The following is an 11245-nucleotide window of genomic DNA, read 5'->3' as shown; positions in this document are numbered from 1 at the left end:
CCTTTGACAAGTCACTGGTCCTTTTGTTTCCTCATCTGATAACAACCACACCTCCTAGGTTTACACAACTTAAATGAAATGCATGTGAAAATTCCTAACTAAGCCTGGAGCACAGGAGCTCTATATATGTTTGCTCTTTCAGGAGGTAATAATGATGGACTCTTGGGCAGGGGACACCACTTTAACAAGCCCTTCTGGAGTATGTGGTGTGTGAGCCCTGAGGATGGAAACGGCCACAAACAAAAAGCCTACAGGTTCACACCATGTCCTAAGGGAACTTGGGGAAAGGTTAATTCTCAGAAGGCTTAGTGGATGGCACAGCTGGGCCTTTGAGGGTAGGCTGGAGAGGCCCAGGAGCAGGCAGGGCAGTTGATACAGGAAAGGTGTGCCTTCATAGAGAGCCACAGCACATTCGCTATGCACACATCGCACTTAGGTGAGGGCAGCCATCTGCTTAGCAAAACGGAGAGAACACTGGGCCATGCAGGCAGCACCATCCCAGAGGACCAGTGAGTTGGAGTGAGTGTAGGCTGGCAGGTAGTGAGTGCTGTTGCTTGTTAGCCACACCGCCCTGAGCGAGACCCGGTGCTGATGAGTAATCTCAACCAGACTCAATTTAGCCTTGTGCACAGCTGAGAATTTTGTCCCAAGTGAAGGCCAATTGCAGGTGCACAACAGTTTGTGAGGTCACTGTTCCTGCCCTAGGTATGGTCCCAGGCTTGCAAAGAGACAGTCAGAAAGGGTGTTCAAGGGGACCTAAGGCACCTTGGTGTGACCACTTTGTGAGGGCTGCCACCAAAGCCAGCAGTGGCCACCACTTCAGGCACTGACTGCTCCCTGTAACCTCATACCCTCAGGACCATGTGAAGCCCTTTGCCTTTTAATAAAGGGCAAGCCCTGTGACCCTCTGTTCTGCCTTTGAGCCAGAGTTCCCTATGCAGAGGAGTCCCCACCCTGGTCCAGGCCTCAATGCCCAACACAGCCCTAAGGGCCAGGATGTGATGACTCTGGTTTTTAGGTGGCCAGGTGGCCTACAACATAGCACTTGGATAATTGCCCCTTTGTTCACCCCGAACTTGCAGCTCTTTCTACAAATTACCCCTAAAACAGGCTACTGCGAGTAGGAGGTTGGCCGAGGTCTGCCTTAGACCAATTTCTTAGCTCACATGGTCAGGGTACCAGCCCATCCCTTCCCTGAGCTGCAGTCTCTTCACGCTGACTGCCTGTGTCTGCCTGTGTCCCAAAGAGCTCAGGGCTGATGGGGACAGCTGCCCTGGAAATGAGGCCCCATGACCGTCTGCAGAGCAAAACAACCTTGATAATAGGCCCACTGCAGGGAAGGGGCCAGGCTTGTTTCCAGGCCCCATGGAGCCCTAGGTCTGGCAGCTCTGTCTGCCTAAGCAGCCCAATGACCTCAGTCTCCTTCAAAACCTTCAGGACAGTGTGGCACCAAGCAGAGCTGTGGAGACAGTCTGGTGACATGCTCACCCCAGTATGGGGCACAAGGTCCAAGAAGACCCTGAGGAAGTAAAGTTGGCCCATGGAAGCGAGAGGATCATTGAGCAACTCATAGCGACCAGGACCCCACAAGACACAAAAGACAACAAAACAAGGTGTGAGCCCTACTGTCTGGCTCTGACTTCCGGGCAGGAAGTGCATGCCTAGCCAGGTGTCCCTGACCCTCACTGTCCTGTCTCCAGGTCCTAGTTCCTGCCCACTTCCCTGGCCTGCCTGCCCCAAAGTACAGGGCATTGCAAAGCCTTTGTCAACATTTCCCAGTTAGCTGGCAGCCCTAGAGTGTTCTAAACTATTCTTATGCCAGGCCTCTCCCCTTTTACAGAGGTGTTGGGTAAAGGCCTAATTGAGGCACATGTGAAATCCTCTAAGGATCCTGCCAGCCAAAGACAAAGGTTAATGTGTTGTGACATGGGTACTCCCTCCCCAACCCCAATGAGTTCTTTACTGACCCAATAAACCCACTTTATAAACCCAATATTGGATTTGCTAAATACACACCCCTTTACCTGGCACATCATAGGTTTCCAAGCTCCTTCACATCCAGTTTCCTCTCAGCAAACCATAGAATATGCCATGCCATTCCACACCTCTGGTGGGCTGCCCTTTACTACTTTGTCTTCATAGCAAACATCTGCTCATCCTTCCACCCTGCTTGAGCCTTGCCTCCTTAGCTCACCAAGTCGAGTTAGTCCCAAGCCCTTTTGTGCCACCTGGTACCTGGAAGGTCATTTATCATAATGCAGTTGTTCATAAGTAATGCAGTGCTGGTAAATGTTGGGTTGGTCAAAAAGTCTGTATAGTTTTTGGCCAACCCAATACTTTCTTGAACTGTAGGAAAAATTTTGAGCAAAACGTTTGAGCAGGAAAGAGTCTGAGAAGAGGAGACATCATGGGAGGTAAAAATGTCTTCATAAGTGCCCTCAGACATAATGAGCACCTTCCATGTGGCAGGCACTGGCACTACAAGGAGCAAGACACCCTTGCCCTTGCAAGCCTGCAGTTCAGGGGGAGGCATGTCCATACAATAAAAGACACACTTTTAATTTTCACCAATAACTTCATTGATTTGGATATTTTGAGTATGTCAGGTATCTCCCATGTGGTATAACATGGATTTTTCTCAATGTCTTGATTTGACTGCTGTCAATGTCAACTGGTCTCCCCAACTGTGGGGCATCATCTAGCAAGAAATCTCCAGCACAAAACCACTTTTGACACATTTGATCAGTCACAGCACCCTCTCCACACACTGCACAGCTCTCTTTTTGCATTTCAGTTGCATTTTTATCTTTCTTGAAATAATAAAGCATAGTATACTGAAAATGTTGCTTATTTTCTTCTATCTTTAATATTAAAATGACTACACAAAAATTCATCGATCTTGGTAAGTTTTTAAAAAATGTACACTAATATGACAGCTGTCAAAATACAATCTAACAAAATTATTTCAAATGAAGTTAAAGACAAGCACTACCAGAGCCATCGAATGGAAAAAAAAACAAACATTTTTTTGGCCAACCCAATATTTAACAACAAGCTCTCTTGGGTGGAAAGCCCCAATTTGCAGCATTGGTCAATTTCTACAGTATAAATACTCTCATCATGGTCAATTCCAAGCTACCAATGTGATGTCACTGTTCATGTAGGAAGAGAGACTTTCTTGGTCTTCCAGTGCCCATCTGGTTAGCACTCCATGGGTCTCAGAATCAGATTTCATCACATGTTCTGTTTATTCATATACTCTGTTAAGCACCTGCCATATGCCAACCCCAGGGATGGGCTCTGGGTAATCAAAGATGAACCTTGTACATTCCTCCTCCTTTGGGAAATGTGGTGGGAGAGAGACAAGTAAACAAGTTCCAAATGGTGAACAGTGCTAAGGTGGAGTGGACCGCAAAGATGGGATAGCCAGCTTTGGCAATGACTTCTGGATGTACATAGCACTTTACAAACCACTTTGCTTTCTTTTTACTCATTTAATCCACACAACAAGCAGCTCACAGGGGCTCTTTTTTCTTTTTTTAATAGATGAGGACACAGGTTCAGAGAAGAGAAATTATTTTCTTGTGACCATACTGTATGTAAGCACAATTCCTAGCATGTAGTGGGCCTTTGGCCAATATTTATGAAATTGAATTAAATGTCATTTAATTTAAGTGGCCAAGTTGAGACGAGAACCCACCCTGAATCCTTCTTCAGGATCATTTCCACTCCACTCTGAGGCCAAGGGCAGAAGCAGGTTTCCAAGTGCCAGGCCTCTGATCCAGGCTTTTCCAGTGAAGTTCCAGGTGACGTCAAGCAAATCATTCACAGCCTGAAACCTTCCTTGGCAAAACAGCAAGGTAGAACTCAACTCTACCTTACTATTTTCTTGCTACTTTTTAAGTCTCTTCTAGCCAAAGCTGGAAGGAAAAATGAGCTTCTTCCTTCCTGCTCTGCTTGCACCTAGAGGTGCAAAAATCCTGGGATTTTTGTATTTTCCAGCATGAAACACTGCTTGTTAAGTGTTGCTGGGGCTGAAACAACCAGACAAAGTGGAGTCAGTCAGATCATGTCACACCACTGACACTCCCAGGTGAAATCAGAAAGCTTTTGTGAAAATGAGGCTCATTCCACTGAAATGTGGTGCCTCCCACCTACCTCCTTAGAAGAGGAGGCAGGTTAGACAAGCTGAACACCCCCACACATGGCCCCGCCCACCATCGTTCCTGAGCAGGGACAGGGACTCCCTTATTGGGGTGCTGCAAGAGAGAGAACTGTCAGAATGTAATTTGGCAGAGAATCTGAGAATGTTGTGCTAGAGGGAAACTTGTCACTGTCCATTGAAGTGAAGAGGAAAGAGAACTGGCTTTGAGTCAAGCAGACCAGGTCTAAATCCTGGCTCTGCACTGTGACCTTGGCAAGCATCATTGCCTTTTTCTTTCTTATTTAATCTTTATTATATTTTTTCCATTACCATTTAGTCTCTTTATATCCTCTCCCCCTCCGCAGCAGTCACCAACTATTGCCTTTTTCAATGACTTCACCTATGAAGTGGTGATAAAAATACCTGCATCACCTAGTTCAGATGGTAATTTAAGGATTAAGTGAGAAAATGCATGGCTCCCTCCTCTCTGCTCTCTATACTCCTTGCTCTCCATACCTCTCACGTCCCTATATCCCCTACCTGATTAAAATAAGATGTGCCCTGGCTGGGTGGCCCGGTTAGTTGGAGCATCGTCGCATGCATCAAAAGTTGCAGATTCAATTTCTGGTCAGGGTACATACCTAGGTTGTGGGTTCGATCTTCAGTTGGAATGTATATGGCAGGCAGCCAATTGATGTTTGTCTCTCACATCGATGTTTCTCTCTCTGTCTCCCCCCTTCCTCTCTAAAAGCAATAAAACATATCATCATGTGAGGAATATATATATGACGTGAATCCTGTCATTAAAAATCTAGTGCCAGGTAGCAATTACCACTGGCAAAGCACTATCAGGAGTGTTACCTATATGCTCTCATTTAATCTTAACAATCTGAGAAGTCACTATCTTAACACTTCACTTTCAAGTGAAGACACTGAGACACATATATTTTAATTGGCCTGAGGGAATGGAGCCAGAAAGTATGAGAACTAAGATTTGAGACCAAATCTGTCTGATGGAGAAGCCCACAGCCACCAAGTTGCACAACTCCAGGGAACTCTCTTCTGACACAGCAAGAGAATACGACCCGACTGCTGCTCCTTAGAGTTGTGCGGCCTCCAGTCCCTATAAGGTCCCCCTTTCCCAACCTCCTGGTGTTTCTAATCTAAGGATATAGATGCCATTTCCTAAGCCTCTTGTGGGACAGGCGCTGTTAGGCCTGGAGCACAGACCTGAGCCTGTCCTCTTGGCAGACATTACTCGTTGGGAAAGACAAGCAAGTAAACGCACCATTTCTACACAGTAAGATCACTGCTCTGTTAGAAGGGTAAAGGTGAAAGAGGTGAGGAAGAGCTGAGAGAACCAGAGACCACTCAAGAGAGGAAAGGGACAAAGATATCCTCACCAAGAAGGATGCCCTTATGATGGGTAATGAAGAGTAAGTAGAAGCTTCCTAGGCAGACAATGCAAGAAAGGAGGGGGATTCTGGCCATAAAGGACACCATGGACAAATAATAACAGCTAAGAGCAATTAAACACTCATTACGTATCTGACGTGATGCTGGGCACTGTACTTGCATTATCTCATTCAGTCGTCACCTCTACGTGATAGGTACTATATAACAAGTTTTACAGGTGACAAAACTGATGCTCTGAGAGGGTGAGTAATTCACTCAAAAAATACACAGCTGGTAAGTGTTAGAACCAGAATTCCAACCTTAAGCTGTTGTCTCAAAAGTCTGTGCTCTCACCACCATATTACTTTTGTTTTTCAGAAGCCTGGAGTTCTGAGTCAGTAAAAGAGCTTTAATGTTTCCTTAATAATTTCTCTGATTTTTTCCAACTGAGATTAATGGTGATCAGCTCTTTCTCCGCCCTTTTCTGACAAACGGTGAGGAGAGTGTCACATCCTGGGACTTGACACTTGTTTGGCATTGAGTTGGGGCAAGAGAATATGTGCCTAGAGCTTGTCCCAGGGACTTACGGAGTTTTCAATATTTTTTGCTTTGCCTTTAAGAAAATCCAGACAAATCAGAAAACATTTCCTCTTGAAAGTCCCCAACATTTTAAGAAAAAGGAAGGAGGATACATGGTGAATTCTGTCCAAGTTGACTTGGACCCCTGCTTGCCAGAAGACCCAGTTGAGTTTGGTGTTTTGTTCTGCTATTTTTGAGGACTGTGTCAGCAAAGTACATCCCATAATTGTTTGTCTATTTTTCCCTGTTGCCTCATGACTTCCACATGAGACTTGCCTAAACTTAGCTCTCCCACCCGTACTCTCAAAGAAGTTCCGCTTTGGGGTGAGACATAAAACAGAATTAAGAGGGGCTTAAAGATGCATGAAGGCTTTTCCAAACATTCCATGCACAGACAGGGTGGTTGGTGTATGAGAGAGCAGAGCTGAGACTCAGGAATCCTGGGGTCTGGCCTTGGCTCTTTCTCTTACTCAGTCTGTGACGTTGACAGGTCCTTCCGCCACCTCTCTGAACTCATTTCCAAGTGTGTCAAACAGTGGGGTCAGTTACTCATTCAACAAACATGAATGAAGGGTCTTCCACGTATAGGCACTGCTGAGAACTGGGAACCTGAGGTACAAGATGTGGTTTCTGTTTCAGGAAGCCGTCAGTCCAGGGTTGGGAGCAACTAATAACAGGAGCAAAGAGGAGAGATGGGCAGCCTCCTTCCCTGATTGGAAAGGCAGATTTGGTCAGGGATGTAACATCCAGGCTGGACTTGAAAGAGCAAGTAGAGTTTACTAGAGCCAGAGATTGGAAAAATGGGTTCCAGTAGAACCCAGATATCTGGAAAAAGGACATCCACCTCTGAAACAGAGGCACTGGGCATGGCTAAAAAAGGTTGAGTGTCTGGGCAGATGGCCTGGCTTCAAATCCTGGCTCCACCACTTGCTGGTGATGTGACCGTCGGCCTAGTTTCCTCATCAGACAAATGGGGATAATAATTATACTCATGTGATTAGGTTCTGTATGGTAAAACACTTAGACCAATGCCTGCATGAAAAACATTTAGACCAATGCCTGGCACCTATTACAACTCAATGAATGATGATTATCAATATTGCTATCATTCTAGGTATTGGGTTGACCAAAAAGTCCGTATGGCTTTCTCCATAGAATAAAAGACACATTTTTCATTTTCATCAATAACTTCATTGATTTGGATATTTTGAATATGTAGGCTATCTCCTACATGGCATAACATTGACTGTCCTCAATTAATGTCTCGATTTGATCATTATCAACTTCAACTGGTCTACCTGACTGTGGAGCACCGTCCAGCAAGAAATCCCCAGCATAAAACTTCACAAACCACTTTTGACACTTTCAGTCAGTCACAGCACCTTCTCCACACACTGCACAAATCTTTGTTTGCATTTCAGTTGTGTTTTTACCTTTCATGAAATAATAAAGCATAATATGCCGAAAATATTGCATATGTTTTTCCATCCTCAATATTAAAATGTCTACACAAAAATTCACCAATTTTGATGTTTTTTAAAAATGCATGCTGATATGACAGCTGTCACAATACAATTTAACAAAGTTGTTTCAAATAAAGTTAAAGACAACTAAGTGCTACTAGAGCCATCTTATGGGGGAAAAAAACAAACTTTTTAGCCAACCTCATAGTTAATCAAGGCTAGAGATGAGCTAGAGTTTAGGCTTAAGGCAATAGGCTAAGATGTACCCTGGAACCAGACTATGAAGGGTTTTACATGTTGAGTTAACTCAATTCGATCACAAAGAATTTCCTGTTTATCTGGTGTTGGGGATACAGTGCAAAATCAGAGATATACCCTGACTCAAAGGCATTGCCAGAGAGAAGGGCTGCCAGGCAGTATGAAGAGAGAGAAGCAGAACTTGAATGTAGTGGAAGCAACCCATCCAGTTATGTGCCTTTCACCATGATGCAGCAACTACTGAACAGAAAATAGGCCTGCTGTGATGGAGCCTGCATTCAAATGTGGACAGCTACCCCCTCTTCTCATAGTTCTACATGGGAGAGCTGTGACCAGACTCAGGAAGTTAATGAGACTTTCACTAGAAATAAACATTGAGAACAACATGCACTAGATTATCTTCAGAAGGTCAGGTCTACTCCTCTTCTTAGGGAACACCCTATAGGAGGCCTCATCCTATGTACCAAAGCTTATTTTCCAATGCCATTGAAAGGTCCTAACCAGCCTATGCAGACTGCTCCCAGTCCTAACACCCAGAAAAAGACCCAAAGTGAAAGGTCTTTCACTTGCCTGTCTCAGGCTTATCTTTCACATTGGCTTTCTCTCTTACACTTAACTATTCTCTCAAAATTGTCACAAAGAATCATCACCCCTTAAAAGAGAGACTTGTCCATCCACTCGGACATGACTTTACCCTCTGGTCTCAGAATATCCCGTCCCTTAGGAAAATAAATGATGAACTGATTGTAGCAGAGGTTGCTCGTTGTCTCTCAGAATGCATTTTCCCCTACTTCCTTCCATAACCAAACTCATGAATTTTAGTCAAGCATTTGGCCACCCAGAAGAAAGACCACATTTCCTAGCCTCCCTTCCAGCTAGGTGTGGCCATATTACTAAAATCTGACCCAAAAATGTGAGAAGTATTATGGGCAACTTCTGGCACACATCCCTAAAGTGAGGAAGTGTGCCCCTCTTTGTCCCACCCTGCTTTCTGGTGGCTGGAATGGCAGACATGTGACAGGAGCAGCCATCATGGACCAGGATGTGAAGGCCACATGTTGAGGATGGTGGAGCCACAAGAGGGGGAACCTGGGTCACTGACATCATGAACTGCTGTACCAGCCCTGCACTGACTCCCTCCACATTTCTATGAGACAGAAAAAATAAATGTCGACCTTACTGAAGCCACTGTTTATTTTCACTTGTAGGTAAACCTCATCAAAACAAATACTTCCACCTTATCCATGCAAGGGAAACTCATATAAGAGCAGCGGATTGTTTCATTACACCAAGCCAAGTTATGTGTCAAGAGCCCCCTTCTAAAACTGGCTTGCCACCGTGAGCCTGGGGTCCAATGAGCCTAGGAGGAGCTCTGATGCTTCAGCTTTCCCCTTACCCTTGTTCTGGCTCAATTTCCCTGCCAGGGGCCAAAACTTTGTCCTGAAACCCAGCTTCCTTGCCTGAGTCCAGAAAACCATCCAGCTCTGTTAGTTCCTCTGTCTACACTCTGGTCCCTAGACCTATTTCCCCAGCTGTAAGTTGAGACTCTGCTTCATAAGGGCAACTTCTCTGGGCAAAAAAAAAACAACAAAAAATGCCTCCTGCCCCTCTAGAGTACAGGCCCTGCACACGAGGAATTTTCAACAGGAATTAGGGAAGCCCTTTGATATGCTTCACTTCAGTGTTGCCTAAGGAGTCCTAACTCTTCTGGCAAATCTGGCATCATGTAGTTCTAGCCTGTTACCTACATTTTCCCATGTATTAAATAGGTGGATAACGGAAAAGCGCAAATGTGTCCTCACCTGTCCCCTAGCTTACATTCTGGATTTATATAATCATTATATTCACCTGATAGAAGAAGACCTCCACTCTTCCTATGATGTCTGCTGGATATCAAATTGGATCTATGTGGAAATTTTCAGTGTCCACGAACTTCATGGGAAGGAGCATAAGATGCCAAAGGCTCATGAGAGAAGGTGCAGTAACAAAGGGGCTGGTGGAGAGGTAGCATTAGCCAGCTCTGCCTCCATGCTCCTCAAGAGATGTGGGTTGTCATGGCAATGAAGGGCTGGGAGTTGGGCGTTAGGAGAAAATTGTGCCATGTTGCAATGGAAAATAAGACAGTTGAGACATACACAATTTAATCAAAATATACCCACTGAGCTCAGTGGGAGATGTCCAGAGCTTGCTTCTATGATGTCTTTAACTACTTTAAGTCCAGGATAATACACAGCACTTCTACATATTATTCTCAATACCCCACAGGGTCAACTCTTCTAAAAGAGGGTCTTTTAATGAGGGAAAACATTTCCATTGCAGAGACTCCTGCGACTGTGACCATCTCCATGCTCCAGTTTGGACCCCAGATGACAATGACACTGTAGATCCCATTCAAGCCAGGATTACTGGGCATGATCCACAGCAAAACGGTACTCTGTCTGTAGCCCCACCCTCCTCTGCATGTCTCCTAGCTAGGCCTAGGAAACTATAAGAGAGCTTTACACGTGCACTTCATTCGTTTTTCATTATTCAATCCAATGTGCCCAATCTTCCCAGTTCTTTAAGGTCTAGCTCAAGTGGCCCCTCCTCCACAAAGCTTTTCTTAGTTTCTCCCACCATCTCTTATTGTTATTGTTAATAGCAATAATAATAGTAATTCATTAAGCCCTTACAAAGAGCCAGGCACTGTGCAATTTTTGATGAACATAATCATTTGATTTAATCCTCTCAATGACATTCTGAAATAAATGTTATCTCCATTCTGTAGATGAGGAAACTGAGGCTGGAGAGGTGAAGTGCCTTGCCCAAAGTCAGAGAGAAGTGGTAAGTGACTGAGTTAGGATTTGAGTCCAGCTGTTACTAGTAACCACTGCAATGAACAGTCCCACTGAAAGGGAGCACTTGCTTCTTATAACTGCCCTGGCTCTTTACCTGGAGTCTCTTAGGGTGATATAATTTCCTGATCCACTCCGGCTTTGGCAGCCTAGGGTTCTGGGATCATCAAAGGGAGTAGTGAAGGGGACACAGGACCTTCTTGGTGGCACTTTGGTAAGCACCGCCTGGGCCTCTGTTGCTGAGTTCTTTTCTAAAAGTGTCCTCCCCCACCTCAGCTCTTTATGCAGGGTGCAGTTTTAGAATTCCTGGACTCAGCTTCTGAATATCGATTGTTTGTAGGAGCAAGTCAGCAATTTGTGGTTTCCCGACAATGGCTCTCTGTTCTATTATAGAACTGGGCTTGTTTGCATTTCCATTATCAGGCAGAGCACAGGCCTGGAGTCTGGCCTACCCTTTTGCCTGGTGACCCAGAGCTATTCTGGTGTCAGGTCAACTGCCCCAACCATTCAGAATAGAGAGCTCAGGAGGGAGAAGGCCCAGCTCTGCTTTCAGAAACATAAAACCCAAACAA

This window comes from Pteronotus mesoamericanus, unplaced genomic scaffold, assembly GCF_021234165.1.
Source record: "Pteronotus mesoamericanus isolate MK-2021 breed Mesoamerican mustached bat unplaced genomic scaffold, CSHL_Meso_final contig_33, whole genome shotgun sequence".
NCBI lineage: Eukaryota > Metazoa > Chordata > Mammalia > Chiroptera > Mormoopidae > Pteronotus > Pteronotus mesoamericanus.
Note: the sequence above shows the minus strand (reverse complement) of the source record.